The sequence below is a fragment of the Leuciscus leuciscus genome (assembly GCF_965113295.1).
Source record: "Leuciscus leuciscus genome assembly, contig: HAP1_SCAFFOLD_554, whole genome shotgun sequence".
NCBI lineage: Eukaryota > Metazoa > Chordata > Actinopteri > Cypriniformes > Leuciscidae > Leuciscus > Leuciscus leuciscus.
Window position 1 is genome coordinate 19823 of NW_028118185.1, and position 11033 is coordinate 30855.

General features: G+C 36.1%; 1 long non-coding RNA gene across 1 annotated transcript; it reads left to right on the plus strand.

Annotated features, from left to right (window-relative positions):
• Positions 1 to 1619: 1619 nt before the first annotated feature.
• LOC309491779 lies at positions 1620 to 10807 on the plus strand. Its single transcript, XR_014203299.1, has 3 exons — positions 1620 to 2891; positions 6798 to 6931; positions 8678 to 10807. It is a non-coding gene; the product is annotated as an uncharacterized lncRNA (long non-coding RNA).
• Positions 10808 to 11033: the final 226 nt, after the last annotated feature.

The window sequence follows — 11033 nt, forward strand, 5'->3', positions numbered from 1 at the left end:
GTGCACAGTGTTGGGGAACTTTCCAAGCTACATGCTTGTCATAATCTAATATAGTTTAGCTACAGTCAAGTTACTCTTTTGCTGAAATAGCAATTGTTGTTTATCTATTTTTCTCCTGTGATGAGTTAAAATGATGAGTTACTTTCTTTCTGTATGAATTTTTTTCTTTGTCTTCTTGAGGATTCACATTTTATTTAAATTTTGACAGCCTGAGCTGCTCTATATCTGTGACACTTTTTATTTTATATGATATTTTATTGCTTTAAATATTTTATTTATATTTTCATTTCAGTCATATAAACTATTTTTTTCTGTTTTTTTATTTATTATTATTTAATTTCAGTTATATGAACTAATGTTTTTCTCGCTCTTTTGTTTTGTTTTTATTTTATTTTCATTTATTTGGGAATATTTATTTAATTTTTATAAATTTTTTTTTTTTTGCTCCTGTTTTGTTTTTCTTTCATTTTCATTTCAGTTATATGAGCAGTTTTTGTTTTGTTTTATTTGTATTTATTTGAGCTCTTTTTATTTATTTATTTATTTTTTATTTCAGTTCAGTAAGCTCATTTTTGTTTGTTTTGTTTTGTTTTGAAAAATCTGTCAGGTTTAAATTAGATTTTAAATCTTACATTTTCCGCATTCTCAGACTCAATATTTCCTTCAAAGCGTCAGATCTGCCAGAAAGGTTAAAGGGAGAGCTAAAATGAATAATAGTTTGGGAAAATGAATCCTGCACATAAGAAAAGCTGTCCTTCGCTACACATCAAGAAATTCCATTCAGCCACTGGAGACAAGTTTTCTTTTATTCACTTTGGGTTGAAGGTCATCAAAACTCACACTTTGCGCCTCATCAACACAGTAGGAGTGAACAAGGCGGAGAAGACAATTAATCCCTAATGATATTAATGATGCAATTAGAAGGTATACTAGCTTTTCCCGTGAAGGGGACGGAAACCGGTAGCGATGCTATCCAGGGACTTCACTAGTGTCAGTCCGCACCCTCTGATGCTGCTGTGATGCGCACAACAAAAGAAAGCCACTGCAGGAGTGTCTCTCGTTGCGTGCAGTTGAATGTCTTTGAATGTTGACCTTGGCACGGAGCTCCCTTGCGACCGAGTAGTGAAGGAATACATGTATACGAGATCAAATGCGCTCGGGCCTCACCTGGCACTGCCGGTCTGATGTTTGACTCTCCGAAGACCCTTTGCTCCAGCCACACTTGTCAAACTCCACTGCTGAAATTAACGAGGAAAAGTTAATTAGCTTTGATCCCTCTCAGATCTGCAGTAGATAAATTATTTGTCATTGACAGATCAGCCAAGTATTTATAATCCATTAAAACGCAACAGGGCTGATGAAATGGAAGGTTGAATGGCTTTTACAAAGACTAACGTGAGCTTAACTGTTGGCATTTACCCCATATCAATAAATCCTCATTCAAGTAAAAGGTTATGCCTGTTGACAATAGTAAACTGTAAAAGTTGAAAAAGTTTGTTTTTTAAGCTTTAATTAAGTGGCTAATGTTCACAGCTAAAGTTGATTTAATAGCGTATTAATAGGTAATATAATAGGTAAGATCCCTTTTGCAATCCCTGAACCCACTAGTTGGTGTTTGCAGTGTCCAAATTCAAGTCTTCAGCTTCTTGAGATGTGAAACTGATCCTCTGCAATCTGATGTACATTAACAAGACCATATTTCAGACCTAACAAAAGGCCACAGTTGCAGCACAATCAATATGAAAATACTCCAAATAAATGAAAAAAGCTCGCAAAGGAGGTTCAGCTGGTGAAGATGAGTTTGAGGGAGGGGCGCTGAAAGATCAAGCTCCATTCGCAGATTACAACATTTGATGGATACTCCAAAAACATGGCGGTGATCTTTATTGATCTTCTTGTTTCTAATCAGGGAGTGTAATTATTGACTCCTGTGAGGCTGTACGGGGAATTTTATAAATGCTGCTTTAAAATGCAGGTTTGCACATCATGATTTAGCGTCAAATCGGACCAGTTTGGCTATTTTGGAATTCAAATGACGACTCTTATCCTAAAGTAAAATCAAACGGGACTGTAAAGGTTGAGAATTACATTGGTAAAGAGGTTCCTCACAGGAGCGTCTTTATCTTGTGTGAGCTGTGTTTCCGCATCCAGACTACGGACGGGTTTCCTGAGGTGTTTTACCCCAGCTTTAAATATTAAATGATTTAGTTTCACAAGATGAAAGCCAGTTGTTTGTTTAAAAAACCTTTCCCAGGTACAGTGACTGCCTGAAGGTTCAAGATACAGAGAAAGAGAGACCCAAACATGTTCTCCAGGCGTTCCCGGTGAAGAAATCGGCATCTGCACTGCTTGTTTTTATATATTAAACATATGAGCATAACTATATTTAAACCTACCGGCGAGGGGCAAATTTATCAGCACGTCCATGGAGTTGTTGATGGGTCAAAGGGACCTTTTGATAAGGCGTAATGCTCTGGGAAGAGATCTGCCAGCATGTAGGAGACAGAATAATTGTTTCGAATAGGGATTCTCAGCAGACTCCTCTGAGCTTGTCAGCTGGTGTTTGAAGTGTGCACTGACATTGGGAAAAACTCAAGGGCAGGGGTTGAGCAGGAAACAGGCTCTCAAATGAGAACGGGAGGGGAGGGAACGAGAACTTGAGAGGAAAAACAAAGACAAAGGCGGCTTCACACAAAGTGCCATTTGTGTAATAAGTTGCTTGTGTGTGTTTGTATACGTGTTGAGAGAGTTGCTTCTGAACTATTAAATATGAGATATATTTCCCTCAGAGACCTCAGAAGGACCCGGCAATAAGACCTTGAGTTTTCCTTGACTTAGAGAGTCACCCAACATGAAACAAAATGTAGAAGGATACCTCACTTTACACTCAGGTGGGTCTCCCTTCATCTGAATGTAAAGAAAGAAACAAGTGTACTTTTAGGAACTTTGAACATGATATGAAACGCCACAAGGCTAGCAAACATGCCTTCTGGGGTGGGTTTGTGTGCAGTTGATTGTCTTGTTGTGTCCACAAAAGCATGCTGTGGCCAAGAAGTTGCCCTTCAGTTTTGAAGTTGATGTATTTGTAGGCTCTTTTTTAAGTTTCTCTTAGTTGAACTTCTCTACTCTTAGTTTTAATAAGGTGCAAGGCTGTAGTGTATTGTGAAAATGTATGCTATGTCAGAATTACCGTAATTATGTGATGACTATTCACGTCCTCAGAGCACGCCTGGGATGGCCATTGGGGGAATCGGGAGAATTCACGATGGGCCGCTCATAAATTCTTCCGAATAATGCTATCAAATTGTGCTACCAACACTATATTTGCACAGCTCTTTGTAGCAGTTATAGCCTAAATATTATTATATGGCGTATATTACGCATACAGTAAGGTGAGCCACGTGACTTAATAACCAGATTTTTTTTTTAATTATCCGTCAATGTTTTTAAAAACTCAGTAAATTATAACATTTTTGTGAGGCCTCATGTAGGTAGTTATTATTATTTGTCAATTATTATATAAAGTTGTGCCTTGATAAAAGTGTAGATACAATATAATACAAATGTCAGATCTTTTCTCTGATCTAACTTCATTTTCTTAGCCAAACTTTTGCAATTAAACAAACCAACTGGTTCCAAAGTAATTTTCTGGTGGATGTATGAGGTCAGAAAACTAAACTAAAATCTAAACTAAACTTTTTAAAATCTAAAAATGTTAATAAAACAACTAAATTAAATATTTTTTTATATTAAAAACGATATAGTATTTAAATAAATGGTTTTCTGTCAGAATAATAATAATAAAATAATTTTCTGGTGGATGTATGCGGTCAGAAAACTGCTGTGCCATTGCACACTATAACTTTTTAAAATCTAAACTATATAGTAGTTAAATAAATAAATGGTTAGAATAAAGGTGTATCAAGGCCTCTTTTATATTCACTTTGAAATTATTTCTAAATATCCATCATTTGATGTGCAAACAAATTAATAATAGTGTTTTCCTAGGAGAGGTTTGTATATACTGTCGTTTTAGGCCTCGCACAACACATGCTTGACACCGAAAAGTGTGTGCACTCCAACCTGGAACAAGGGGATAAATTATAGCACACAACAAAAAGTTGCATGAAGTTTCCCTGGGTGTCCTTGTGACAGGCAGTGCATGGCATTAAATGGCACAGTGCGAAAAAGAGGACAACCCACTAGACAACTAGACGAGAAAGGAAACAGTCATGAAGAAAACATGAGACTTGTATTCTCTTCCTCGACACATATTAAAACAGAGCGAGGCTGGAAACGATTAAACAAAATCTACTGTCGAGGGAAAATGTATAAAAAAAACTTTTTTTTTCTATCAGTCAAAACTGTGACAGAATTGTCACAGTCTCCTTTGAAGTCAGCGACGGAAGCCAACGAGGGACCTTGCAAGTGGGTAAATAAAAGATGGAGCATTTCTCCCCCTCTTTCCTTCGCTGGTTAATAGGGCAGCCCCCGCTGATCAAAAGCACATTAGCTTTGATTAATCAATCAATGCCCTGGCGGCCCACTCCTTCCTGTCAATGACTGGGGCCGCCAGCTAGCACGCTGAATGGAGGTTAGCGTATGATCCAGACCCCTCCTTACTGAACGCAACCATCCGGATGCCGTTCTCACGCCGAGATGCCAGGCGAAATCCTCAACAATCGATCTTTAGTCTCTTTTACTGCTTTAATTTGTGAACCCTTTCCTGCTAATGACTCGGTTTGAGGTGTATTCATTTTACCACAGCAGACTTCATCCTGTCTGTGCTTTTCTCGTTTGAAGGCATTTCAAGTTTTATTGCTGCCACGGAGGTTAAGTTTAGTACGAATCGCAAGCAAAACATTACAGAATATTTTGAGTGAAACTAACTTTTGCAGTTTATAGAAATGTTCCCTTTATTTTACAACAGTTGAGGTCCGTCAATGAGTCCAAACGATCTATGAGTTAATATACAGTATGTAAGGGATAATGTATAGCGAGGCGGTTGTTATAGCGAATAACAACCCCGACAGGCTGAACGGGACCCCGACGCGAAGCGGAGGGGTCTTGAATCAGCCTGAAGGGGTTGTATTCGCTATAACAACCGCCTCGTTATACATTATCCCGCTTATTACATGGCTACCGACAAAATTAATAAATAATTTGACACAAATTATTGATTAAAAAAGGAGTTTATTGATTTAAAAACGATTGTATTGCTTCCGCTAAAGAAAATAGTCCGTTCCGCGTCCATAGCAACGCTCTGTTTTTCATGGCAACGGTGTGTTATACTTCGCAGCGGTCTGTTATCAAGAAATAACAGACCGCATTCTACATTGGAATTCAATCAAGCCATGTAATAAATATATATATATATATATATATTTATATATCCTATCTTCCTAGCAGTATATCATCCACATATATAAAAATAAATTTATACAACAAAATATTAAATTGTGTATATATATATATATATATATATATATATATACACATAATTTTATATTTTGTTGTATAAATGTATTGTTTTATTTTTTAAATGAGCATATATATATACACACACACACACACACACACACAATTATTAACTGTATTTATTAGTGAGTCATTGAATCATTTACTCAATCTACTCAAATCGGAATAAAAACAGTGTTGTTGCTGCTTTGGTTTCGTGTGTAACTTTTTTAGTTTGCAGAACAATAAATGTTGTGTCTAAAATATAAGTTGCTCAGTATTAACTTGTTAATTGAACTTTTGTATAAAACAATATCTCTCCATTGCCAGCTGGGATGTAAAAACCTTGATGCTCAATATCTCAGAACCACCCTAAACGGAGATAGAACCTTATAATACTAAGCTCACGAATTGCTATTGTGTGGAATATCAGCATGGATACTCGGCCTGTGGCTGTTGAACTTTAATGCTAATTTACTTATCTAAGGGAATAATCATTCAAATGTCTAAAAAAAAGAGAAAAAAAAAGCTAGTTTACTCGATGGCCAACCTTAAAGGTCTTTAATATGTTCCACAACACCTTGGTCACTGTTGTGGAAAGTTACTTTTAAAAATAATGTGTTACAATATTGTGTTACTCCCATAAAAAGAAACTAGTTCCGTTACTTGGTTAATTTTTATAGAAAGCAATGCGTTAATAACAAAAACAAAAGTTCTATTTTTGGCGAATGTAAAGGCCCTTTCATGCCGAAAGTGAAATGAAGAAACCTCAGACTGAAGGAAATGTAAATTAGTCAATAAATGGGAAAACAAAGTAACTTGTGTAACTAATTTGAAAAAGTAACTCTGATATTTTGTTGTAAATTTAAAAATAATGTGTTACTTTACTAGTTACTTGAAGAAAAGTATTCTGATTATGTAACTCACGTTACTTGTAATGCGTTACGCCCAACACTGTTACTTGTTTCCGTTCTGATGGTCTGTTACGCTCCACAAATGCGAATGTAATTTCATATGACAGGGAAAGTAAACTTTCTTTCCAGAGTTGTGTGTGTGTAGGGGGGGGGGGCTCCCCGTGGGGGACAGAGCGCTGAAGAAGCCCTGTTCCAATTCTGTCATTGTCAAAGTTTGACATAATAAGCGATTGTTCACGCGCCTTTGTTGAGTGATACAACACAAGAGCAGGGTCCCAATTCCTCACTGTTAATTTTTTGTTGTTTAAAGGAAAAAACACAAGATGTCTATTCCTTTAAGGGATGCTTGGCAGTGCTTATGCTAAGTAATGTAATAAACCTGTCGTGATGTCTGTTTGAACACCTTTTATCTTTCCAAATCCACAGGAGGGCTCTACCTTTGCCACGTCGAAGAAAAGCGGCATCTCTGAAATTATTTAAGTAGCCCTTTTTTGAAAGCCCAGACAAGTTAAGAGAATTCACATCTAAGATCAAAGCTGTGCAGTCGCAGTGCCACTGGAGTAAGTATTGGCTCTCTAGCTTTCTATGTTGCGATCAAGTGCTGTTTTTTTGGTTAAAAGACTGTGCTAGCTTTTCCTAGCACCGACTATAAAGTTGAGCATGTCTACATGTTTACATCCAGGTGTGTGTGTGTGAACAGCTAATGAAGTGTCAAGATATATATGATGTCCACCAATGGAAAGCAGGCATTTATAATGTACCAGCCAAAAGATTGCTTTATCTCTAACACCAACGTTAATGTAAATGTCAACACTTCAGCGGACTTTAGATAGATTAAATGGTTAGTGCACTAAAAAAAAGAAGTTCTGTCATCATTTACTCACTCATTTTGTTCCAAACCTGTATGTTCTATTGTCTGTTGAGAAATATTAAATTTGATGTTTTCATGAACGTTTTACTGTTTGACATTTTATCTGTCAAGTGTGGAAGTGTTTGTACCCATAAATAATAATAAAAAAAGGTTATACTGAGATAATTAGAAAATAAGAAATCTGAGAATAAATTAAATTTTGAGATATAAAGTCGCAATTACTTTTTTTTTTACTCGAACTTCCATAGTCAAGTTTCAACTTGGACTAAAAAATCCCAGAATAAAAGTAGTCCGTATGACTTCATGTGCTATATTTCAAGTTTTTAATTTACTTTTATTAATTTAGCAGATGCTTTATCCAAATCCACTTGTAGGATACAAGCAGAAGCAATTAACCATGTGTATGACACAATATAAGTAATATTACCATACCAAATTATTGTAAGCATGTACAAACATAAAAAATATTGACTTTTAATTATTTTATTTTTTTTACTATTTTTGCATAAAAAAATAAATTAGTATCTAGTGTACTATTCCAGTTAAGTGATTTTTTTAATGCAAAAATAGTACAAATAAAATGCAAAAAAATTGCAGATAACATTAAGATTGCATCATATTCCAGTTCAAAATTAAAAAATGATTTTTGTAACCAATGCCATTTTGCTGCCAATGGTGTTGATGTGTCATTGTTGCAACTGTTCCTCACTCAAAGCTGTCGGATGACTTCAAAAGTTTTGAAATATAACACAGTAGTCGTGTTGAGCCATTTATGGAGATTTTTTGAATTTTTTGGTCCATTTTGGAACTTTCCAGACATTCTATAATCCTTCAGATGAGACGTTATTAAACCGAGGTCCTGACTGTCTGTGGTGATTAATAATCCATTCGAAAGAGTAGGGGTTTAACCCCGGCATCCTGGCCAAATATATATATATATATATATATATATATATATATATATATACAGTATATGTATGTACTGATTGGCTTCATCACTCCGTCTCCTCTCCACCAATAAACTGGTGTGTGGTGGGCGTTCTGGCACAATATGGCTGCCGTCTCATCATCCAGGTGGATGCTGCACATTGGTGGTGGTTGAGGAGATTCCTCCCATATGTAAAGCGTTCTGAGTGCCGAGAAAAGCGCTATATAAATGTATAAATGTAACAAATTATTAATATTATATGGTAAGAGCTACATAGTGACTCTTAAACAAACTTATTTTTGTGTTCCACATAAATAATTAACATCACATAGGTTTGGAACATAAGGGTGAGTAAATAATGACAGAATTTTCATATTTAGGTGAACCGTTCCTTTAAGAACACACTGATGTTTGTGTAAGATTCAACTGAACACCATTATATGTAAGGTTGAAGAAAAGAAAGTTCTTTCGTTAGTTTCTTTATTCATCTCTCTTCATTCTTGACAGATAAATCTGCTGGGATTCTCTCTTTTTTTCCTTACACAAGAACATCTCTAATTTCATCAGCTCTCCTGACTGACAAGCATCATTACGGATAAAATTATCTTGGTAATTATCCTGCCGAAAAGAGATTTATTTCCCTTTGTGAGGAGGAGAGCGGATCCATGGGGCCACGCAGTGATCTGCAGCGTGGAGACGCTTCGTTAAAATAAGCATCCTAATGAGACGAGCCCTCCTGCAGAGCGCCGAGGCCCAAGAGTTACGCCTAGCAGGAGCAGGAGCTTTTGTTCAGATGTGCATTAAGTAAGCGTGAACACGGTACCGTCTGAGTTTGGAGGGCCACTTATCGAGGAATTCACAGTACGTAATTATCTTAATTTGCACCCCGGAGCCATATCCGATATGAGACCTTCCGCCCATGACTACTCTGACGTAACTCACTCGTAGGCCCGTGCCACGAAAAAGGTGTCAAGCTACTGTTGGGAATGTGAGATGATTAACAGAGAGTTCATTGACTGAGATTGGTGATATTTAGTTTGCAAAACTTTGCCTGTAGATACAGTTTTGGAAAATTTGACTATTAACTTGCTTGAACCAGACTTATCTGTTAACCTGCACTGGTTTGTTGAATTTAAAACCATCATGAACAGAAGCAATGAATTTTCGAATGATGGAATTCTTTCTGTTTCTTAGTGAATCCCCATGAACGTTTACTTTTGGCTGAAGCATTTATCCAAAGCCATTTACAGCTATACATTTAAACAGTTGAGAGGGGATTTGACACAACCCTGATGCTAGTGCCATCCTCTTCCAAATGCATTGGACATATTTTGAGTGGATTTGTGATGGTAATGTTTTCTGAAAGTGATTTTTGAGTCTCCACTTAACTGTTGTTTGTGTGTTTGATTTTCATAATAGATCATTAGCAATTGTACAGGTTGACTAATTTTGTCATTAAACTCAGAGTTTAGGTGACGCTTATGGGGAATCAAGCTCTTTACGATAATGAGCACCAGTGTTTGCCGTAATTAAGTGCCGAAACAAGTAGCCTCTTTTCCTAATGGCTCTGCTAGTTAAGGGTCATTGTCGATGGATAGATTATTAAAGACTGAAAGAACTTAACAGACGCCTACAGGAGCTGCAAGACAACTTTCAAGTGTTCACAAGGAGGCCTTTAACCAGAAGCTGCCGTGCTGTTTCTGTGATATTATCTTAGGTAACGTTGTTTGCAGTTAAAGTACTGATGGACTAAGAGAATCTTTAACATTAAGCAAGTAAAAAAATTATGCTATTTTAAAGGATCCTAATTTTGTTTTGGAGGTTTCCTATAATAAGTTTACATGCATCCATGATCAAAAAACACTTTAATTTCCTCAAAAATACATCGCACATCACCTCGTTTCTGAAAGAGTATGAAAACAGTCTTTCTAAACCCCTCCTTTCCAAAACTCTGCTCTGATTGGTCAGACGGCCCTGTTGTGATTGGTCGACCGCTTACTGCGCGTGTCAGAAACGCGATACATAGCGCTGAAAACGGCGTCTCTCGAAATGTTGGCAACATGAAGCAAATTCTTCCAGGCCTCATTTACAACTAGTGTTTGAGGGCGGGGCAAGGTAGACTTTGTTCACAATGAAGACTGTAGGTTGGCATTATGCAAATTTGTTACAGTTACATATATGTAACAGGAAGCGAGACTGGAATTGCTGAAGACTCGTTTCGCCAGTTCAGAATCGATTTTTTCATTTAGGAGGCAATAACTTTATTTGTCGTGCACTTTGATTTTTAAAACTTTGCAGACATTTCACATTCACAAACAGCTGTATTACACACTACATGAAGGATAATGCTCGAAAAAGTATAATAGGGGCACTTTAAATAAAATGTTTTGGTTACACTTTATTTTAAGGTGTCCTTGTTTCAATGTAATCACTAATTATTAATACATTTAAGTAATGAGTAATAATTAACAGCACATATACTTACTATGTTTTGTTTCTAGGGTTTGGATTAGGTTTGGTTTAGGGTTATTTGCATGTAATTATGCATAATTTACTGTTGTTACTAGTAAGTACATGTAACATGTGTAACAAGGACACTAAAATAAACCTTTTTTCCCAAACTTTTCATTCTTTGTATCTCTTACTGGTTTGATGTTCTTCTGATCTAAATTACTGTGTTTATAGTAATTTATTTAAGGTTTTATATGGAAGCTCAAAAGTCAAAATTATGAAATTATGTTTCTGAAATTATGAAATAATGTAAGGAACATATTTTTATGTCATTTTAATGTCATACTCTTGACTTTTTATCTCAAAATTTCACATTTTTATGTAATCATTTAACTTTTTAGCATAAGTAATC